The sequence below is a fragment of the Cornus florida genome, unplaced genomic scaffold (assembly GCF_030987335.1).
Source record: "Cornus florida cultivar Cherokee Brave unplaced genomic scaffold, ASM3098733v1 CherokeeBrave_3.0.0_Hap2_Chr09, whole genome shotgun sequence".
In the NCBI taxonomy this organism is placed as follows: domain Eukaryota; kingdom Viridiplantae; phylum Streptophyta; class Magnoliopsida; order Cornales; family Cornaceae; genus Cornus; species Cornus florida.
In genome coordinates, this window is record NW_026775579.1 from 17,752,016 (window position 1) to 17,760,187 (window position 8,172).

At 35.5% G+C, this 8,172-nt stretch overlaps 1 pseudogene; it reads left to right on the top strand.

The window, feature by feature from the left end:
* The first annotated feature begins 4,268 nt into the window (after positions 1–4,268).
* On the top strand, positions 4,269–6,662 carry LOC132273219 (G-type lectin S-receptor-like serine/threonine-protein kinase LECRK3; annotated as a pseudogene).
* The last annotated feature ends 1,510 nt before the right edge of the window (positions 6,663–8,172 follow it).

Consider the following 8,172-nt stretch of genomic DNA (forward strand, 5'->3'; position numbering starts at 1 on the left):
TTTTAAGCATGACCCATCTAAGTAGCAACAATTGTAGCACACATCAATCTAAAGAATCATGAAATTTGCAATAGTAAGCCATGGAATATCTAAGCAAGCTTAGATTATCTACCTACCTACAAGCATAAATTAAATTATAAAACAACCCATCAAGTATAAGTATAAACCATCAAATTAATTAACAAACCCATTCAATGAAAACCCATGCTTAGCCGTTACTAGATTTTCAATCAACCACACATAGACATGCAATTAATATAGAAAAACTAGTATAGATATTAATTCCCAAATAATCACACATAAGACAACATGTAATCAAATAGAGAATCAATAGAAATAAATAATCCATATGAATCATGTAAGAAATAATTCCTAATTTAATCACACATAGACATGTAAATAAACTAGAGAATTAATAGGAAGAATTAAACCATAGAAATCATAGAAATATACCAAGATTCATGAAATTCACAAGGTTAGAACACTAATCACAACAATATATATTAATCCCCAAAAATAGAAATACAAGGATTTAGATTACACAAGACTTAGGGCTCATCCAAGCCCTAAGTGTAGATCTAGACAATTATGGAGGAGGTAGATGTGGTCATGAAATCAAGCTCCAAATATGGCTCCATTTTCTTCTTCCTCTTCTTCTTCTTCTTCTTTGAAGCTCTAGAGATGGAGAGAAAGAGTGGTCTAGAGATGGATCTTGAGATGTGCCTCCACTTTCCCCTTTTCTTCTAACCCTAATCTCTAACTTTGCTAAAGAGAAAAATATAAATTACAATGTAAACAAATAAAATGATAAAAATTTTCTTTACAAATAGGTCACTTCCCTTTATATAGAAGGTCATTTTCTTAGTCACTAAGTCAGGAATATGGCCCCAAAAATATTTAATCCCGTACTATGTGGTAGGTGGACTTTTGGGCGCGCACGGGAATAAGACAGCTCGCTGCCAACAAATGTTCGATCGATCCAACTTTTTGATCGATCTGAGAAAAGTTTGATCGATCTCACTTTTTCTGCGGTAGATCTCAGAAAGTTGGATCGGTCCAACTTGACAAATTTTCAACATCAACCTTTTTTTGCTCTAAATCAGCCTCTTTTTGCTCCTAATCATCACTAAGACTTAGTTTGTCTCCAAAAAGGCCTTAAGCAACCATTTTTAGCTCGTTTTAGCTTTATTGACCTAAAAAGGGAAATAACATGAAATTAGTCTAAAACGGAAAAATAAGATAGATAAAGTTTCTAGAATACTCAAGTTTAAGGGGTCTAAATACGTACTTTTCAGCGCTTATCATAAGCCCAGTCAGCCATGCCACGTCATCATGATCGATCCGACCAACATCACGATCGATTGTAGCATATTCACGATCGATCACAATGCCTAGTCAACAGTGGATAAGCTTTATCATCAATGACAGCTCATCATCCTGATTGGTCCTGGGAACAGATTTTTATTTCGGTTTCGCTCAGATCTCACCTACCAAATGGCTACGGGATTGCATCAGTTTGGGGTATATTTCTGAACTGTTTTGGGCACCAAGGGTCTGGTATGAAAGGGGAATTGGACCATTTGTAAAGGGTGAACTTTTATATTATTTAGTTAGCTATTATTTCATTTTGTTAGCTTTAGTTTTGTAGAAAAATCTCTAGGTAGAAATTAAGGTTTTGAAATGGAGGCAAGAACATCTTTAGATCTCTAGGGTTTCAAGCAAGAAGACCAAGAAGAAGAAGAAGATGAAGATGAAGCAAGGCACGAGGATGGATCTCGAAGCTACCTTGACCACATCTACACCCTCCACGAGAAGCTAGTCTTCTCCTTAGGGCTTGGATGAACACTATGCTTGTAATCTAAACTCTTAGCTTTCATCTTTTTAAGAATTTAAATGTTGTAATTTGTGCTATAGTCTTGTGTATATGTGAAACTTGGTTGTACCAAGTATTTTTGTGGTTAATTCTTCCTATGGATTTTCTATGTTGGTTGCATGTTGTGTGATTAATTAAAAATCAATCTTTACACTAAATACTTTTTGTAAATGGATTTAGTGATGGCTATGCATGGTTTTTATTGGATACAATTGTTAATTTATTTGATGGATTATGCTTATACTTGATGGATTGCACTACACATTTAGTTTAATTGGAGTTTAATTGAATTTTAATTATAGTTAGGTACACAATCCATGCTTATTAGTGCAAATTGTATTATTCTCTAGATTGATGTGTGCTTGTAGCCACATCTTGATTACAACATTGTTTTTTCCCAATTAGTTGAAAGCATGTGGTTTAGTGAATAAGCATAGTGGTGATTCCTATGCCCTAAGACTCCTCTCCTATCTCTTAATCACCAACCAAACCACTTTTCAATCTCATTAGCATTAAAATCAAGTTAGATTCTAGCACGTGTTCAATCCTTCAGGCCAATCTCTTCTCATTTCTAAATATCAAAAAGTACACATTTATTTGTGCACACACTAAGGTCGCATCATAACCCTCTACTTGTCACTAACTTTCACAAATTGTAAAAGTTGATGCCCATTTGACACATTTCTAAATATCAAAAAGTACACATTTATTTGTGCACACACTAAGGTCGCATCATAGCCCTCCACTTGTCACTAACTTTCACAAATTGTAAAAGTTGATGCCCATATGACACATTTCTAAATATCAAAAAGTACACATTTATTTCTGCACACACTAAGGACACATCATAGCCCTCCACTTGTCACTAACTTTCACAAATTGTACAAAAGTCCCCATATAAAAATATCTCAAAAGATAATCGCACAAATGCATCAAAATGATAATATTTCAAAAGATAATCGCACAAATACCCCAAAATGAAAATATCTAAAAATAAATAAATAAATAAATAAATAATGTCGCAAAAGCCTCAAAGTAAAACATGATGTCCAATGTGTCTCAAATGAAATATATATGTCCTCAATGTCCCAAAAATAATAAATGCAAAGTGTTGAAAAACACCAGAACACTTAACCCTCCAAAATAAAAGGGGAAATTGATCTATGGTTCTGGTCCCACATGACCCGAGACCTAAAAATGTCGACAAAAAACAAATAGGAAAAAAATGAAAAAGAGGACAAGTCCTTACAATTTTTTTTAACGGCTATATTAAAAAGAAATTAAACAATACAATATCCATTTTGAATTAAATGAGCTTAAAACAATACAATATGCATTAAAAATATATATATAATGGATATCGCCATTAAGACACTGTTATGTCAGCCAAATAATGTCTTAACAACTATAATATAAGTCTTGTGGAGAAAAAGTAAATAAATATATTTATTTTTTTATTTAAACTTTTGTTGGTTTTTTTTTTTTTTTTTTTTTTTTCCTGCCCAAAATAACCACCATTTTGGCTTTATTTGTGTTTGCCATAACGGCTCTTCATTTTAGAATTGTTCAGGGAAAAAAAAAAAAACGAAGCCAAAAAATTTATTTTTGGCAATTTTTTTTTGACCGAGGCCCTTATGCACAGTGCTCTGGGCCTGTTTTTTTTTTTTGTTAAAAAAATAAAAATAAAAATTTGCTTGGGAATTGAAAAATACAAAGCAAAGAGATGCTTCCTCCTTCCTTATTTCTTCCTCTCTTCCCTTCTATATGTAAAAAAAAGTCCTTATTCATCCCCCCCACCGAGTGTGTGTGTGTGTGTGAGAGAGAGAGAGAGAGAGAGTTGATGAGAGGGTTTGTTTTTGGGTGTAGCTAAGTGTGAAATTGTTGTTACTCTATGAGGATAACTTGTATTTTCAAGCCAATTGGAAGACTTCAATTCCACAATTTGGGCGAAAAGTCAAACGTTTCAGGTCTTTGTGTGGACAAAATCACTTTCCACAATCTGTAACATCAATGAATGTTCATAAGAAGAATCTCAGTTTCTTATGAAAACTACTCGTAATATCTTGTATTTTCAAGCCAATTGGAAGACTTGAATTCCACAATTTGGGCAAAAAGTCAGACGTTTCAGGTCTTTGTTTGGACAGAATCACTTTCCACAATCTGTAACATCAATGTTTGTTATCAAAACTACTCATGCCATCCACCACAAAAGTCCTTAGTTTCTTGAAAGAATGGCCGTTTTATTTTGACTTCAAAGTCAGAGGTGAGTCTAAAGACTCAAAAGTCCAGAACAATGAATCATGAGAAAGCATTTATTCTCTAACTACATAATCACATTCTCTTGAATTGGAACCTTCAAATTACAATTCTAAGTCTTTTAATTTATTCACAATACAACAGCACCAAAGTTCCACAGAACACTCAATCCTATTCATGGCTGTAGTCTTTCTGTTTCTTCTTTTGATCACTGAATTTTCATTAGCCACAGCTCAACAAAGAAACTCCAACATAACCCTAGGATCTTTTCTATCTCCGGCATCTGGCAACTCATCTTGGTTCTCAGATTCTGGCCAATTTGCATTTGGGTTCTACCCAAATGATCATGGCTTCTCCATAGGCATCTGGTTTGCCACAATTGCCCAGAAAACAGTTGTATGGACAGCAAACCGAGATGATCCACCATTATCCAGCGACAGTAAATTGCTTTTGGGTAATGATGGAAGGCTCATATTGCAACAGAAGGGTGTCCCTGAGAAAATAATTGCCAATGTGCCCAAGCTTGCTTCATCAGCTTCCATGCTGGACACCGGCAACTTTGTTCTCTATAATTCAAATTCACAGATCATATGGCAGAGCTTTGACACTCCAACAAACACCCTTTTACCCGGTCAGCAACTACTGGAAGGACGTGAATTGATCTCTAGCCTTTCTGAGGCGGATCACTCAAGTGGGAAGTTTCAGCTCATAATGCAGGGGGATGGGAACCTGGTGCAATATCCAGTAGACAGCCCGAAAACAGTTGAATATGCCTATTGGTATCCCAAAACAGATGGAGCCGCCAAAACATATGGAGCCGGAGTGAATGCGACGCTAAATCTTGATGACAAGGGCCAATTATACTTGCTGTTTCTTAACAACAGTGGCTTCGATATAAAGAGTCTGTATGACGGAGGAAATCCCTCTGATAAATTGATGTATCGCATGACAATCGATGCAGATGGAATATTGAGGGTCTACTCACATGGCTTGAATCAGAGTGGTGATTGGACAATCGAGTGGTCGTCTTCCAATAACAAGTGTGATCCTATAGGCTTATGTGGCCTGAATGGATACTGTACCTTGATGGATCAAGAACCTACTTGTACATGTCTTCTTGGTTTTGTTTTCATCGACGAGAGCCAGAAGGACTTGGGCTGCAAGAGAAATTATGTTAGGAATGAGAATATTTCATACAATTTTTACGTGTTAGAAAATATTGTTTGGTTAGATGACTCGTATTCCACACTCTCCACATGAGCAGAGTTACTTGTGAAGCAGAATGTTTGAAAGATGACAACTGTGAAGTTGTGCTCTATAAAGATGAGAAGTGCATGAAACAAAAGCTTCCACTAAAATTCGGAAAATTTCAGCTGAATGATCGAGTAACTACGCTAGTCAAAGTAGGAAACAAAAAATTCAAAAAAGAAAAGAAAATGGAAGTTCTTATTGCTAGTGTTGCAGTTCTAACTATTGCTTTTACTGTCCTAGTAATATCTGGGGTTATGATTTACAAATATCGTGTCAAGGGATACAAGAAAATATCAAGTCAGGGGAATGTTGAATTGATTGAGGAGGTTATTCTTCGGTCTTTTACTTATGGCGAACTTGAGCAAGCAACCAATGGTTTTGTGGAAGAAGTGGGTAAAGGAGCTTTTGGGACTGTGTTTAAAGGGTTCATATCAAACGGCCAGAGAGTTGTTGCCGTAAAGAGACTAGAGATAGTGGTGGCTGAAGGCGAAAGAGAATTCCGAAATGAGATGAAAGTAATTGGCAGAACCCATCACAAGAACCTAGTAAAGTTGCTCGGTTATTGCCACGATGGAACTAATAGGCTTCTGGTATATGAGTTCATGAGCAATGGGTCACTTGCTGATTTCCTTTTCCGGTCTGAAACGAAACCAAGATGGGAGGAAAGAATTGGAATTGCTGTGAATGTAGCCAGGGGCATTCTCTATCTGCATGAGGAGTGTGAGACTCGTATCATCCACTGCGATATAAAGCCTGAAAACATACTAATGGATGAGAGTCATTGTGCAAAAATTGCGGATTTTGGATTGGCAAAGCTGATGACCCCCAACCAAACCAGGACTCATACTGCACAAAGAGGAACGAGGGGTTATGTTGCGCCTGAATGGCACAGGAATTTGCCCATAACGGTGAAAGCAGATGTGTACAGCTTTGGGATTGTGTTGTTGGAGATCATATGTTGTCGAAGAAGCCTGGATATGGACCTTGCTGAGGATGAAGTAGTTCTTGCAAATTGGGTCTGTGACTGTTTCGAGGCTAGTGAGTTGGACAAGCTGGTGCAGGATGAGGAGCTGGATAAGAGCAAACTGGAGAGGATGGTTCGCGTGGGAATTTGGTGCATCCAGGACAACCCATCGCTTCGCCCTTCCATGAAGAAGGTGGTGTTGATGTTGGAAGGGACAGTGGACATACCAACTCCTCCCTCTCCTACTTCCTTTCTTAGTTCCATCTAGCATTTCGTTTCATTTGGTATGGTCCAATTCATTTACATTTTAAAGTTTGGTAAACCGAACAACAAAGGATTCAAACTCTTTTTTCTATCTGCTTTCTTCATGTCTAGGATGCTATATTGAATAATGCAACCACCTTATGTCAAGTTCCTTTTGTTTCAGAATGATATATTCCTTCTGTTAAGGGCTTCTTTGCATATGAAATGGCACAATTAAATTCCCTAACTAAAATTCAACAGATAGTCTGGGTATCAAATCTATTAGTTTGAATAAATATTCTCATGAATGTGCATTTTCTTATGCAATTTCTTCTAGTTTCCTGATGGGCAAGACATAAATTTTTTTTTTGGGTAAAGTTGTTTGTCCCAATTCCGTAGAACTACCCTCTAAATATATTATTTGAGCAAAATTGATGAACTTATTGTGTATTTATGAGAATTTAAGGCTTGTAATTTGGGAATCGTTGGGGTTGAGAATCTGATTTTTTTTTGTTATTTTTTATTATTACACTGTTATCTAATCTTGCATACAGGTAATTTGCTTTTCATGTTCTCAGTGGAATATGTTTCTCATATTCACATGAGAGGTTTTATATTTATGTTATCATCTATGTGTTTTCGAAGTTCGCACCATAGAGCTTAACTAGCAGATAGATGTGATTAGGGATGACTGGTACATGACCTGCCATTAAAAAACTTTAAATGATTTCCCTGTCTCAGAGGTGTGTTCTTAATTTTGTCATAACCAGCTAATGTTATTATTATATCTAATGAACATTTCTAAAACAGGTATTATTATATCTATTACTATTAGTGCATAATAAAGATATGAATGGTATAATCATTTATTGTTTGAAGATTCTGCTCATTGTTAATTGCGCTAGTGCATTGCTATTCCATGAACAAGTGGATGTTAGACATATTGATGTATATAAGATTCAGCAACTTCACGCTTTGATATGACTTTTCTACGTATCAATGCATGTATAAAATATATTTGTTTTTTGTTTTTGTTTTTGTTTTTTTTTTTTGTTTTTGTTCTGTTATTTTTTTATTGTTTTCATCAACCAAAGTTTGTTCTTTTGTCTTCTTGATCTTCTTACTGAAGTTGTTCTTGTGCGGACTCTTTAGTTCTATCATTAATTTCAAGTCCATCTAATTATTTTTTTCAGTTCAATAACCTCATCTTCCATATACTCTCCTTCAATCTAGTGTTCTTTTGTTGAACACTCTATATGCTTTGCTATTCATTGAATAGCTTAGAAAGACCTCCAGTCATTTTACCATCGAATTTGCCTAGGTTTTCTTTGTCATTCAATAAAAAGCATTTACACCTGAATACTTTGAAATAACCTATATTGGGTTTTCTACTGACTGTAGAATTGCTGTTAATACTTCTAATGTTCTTAGCTATTTTGAATCCTTGTCTGGTCTTACTATCAATACGGAGAAGAGTCTTTTATTTTTCTCTAATTCAGTAAAGAAGAATATCAGGTATTTTTCAGGTGTAATTCAGGTAATTTTCCAGCTACATGTTTAGGCTTGCCTTTGATGTGCAATGGTT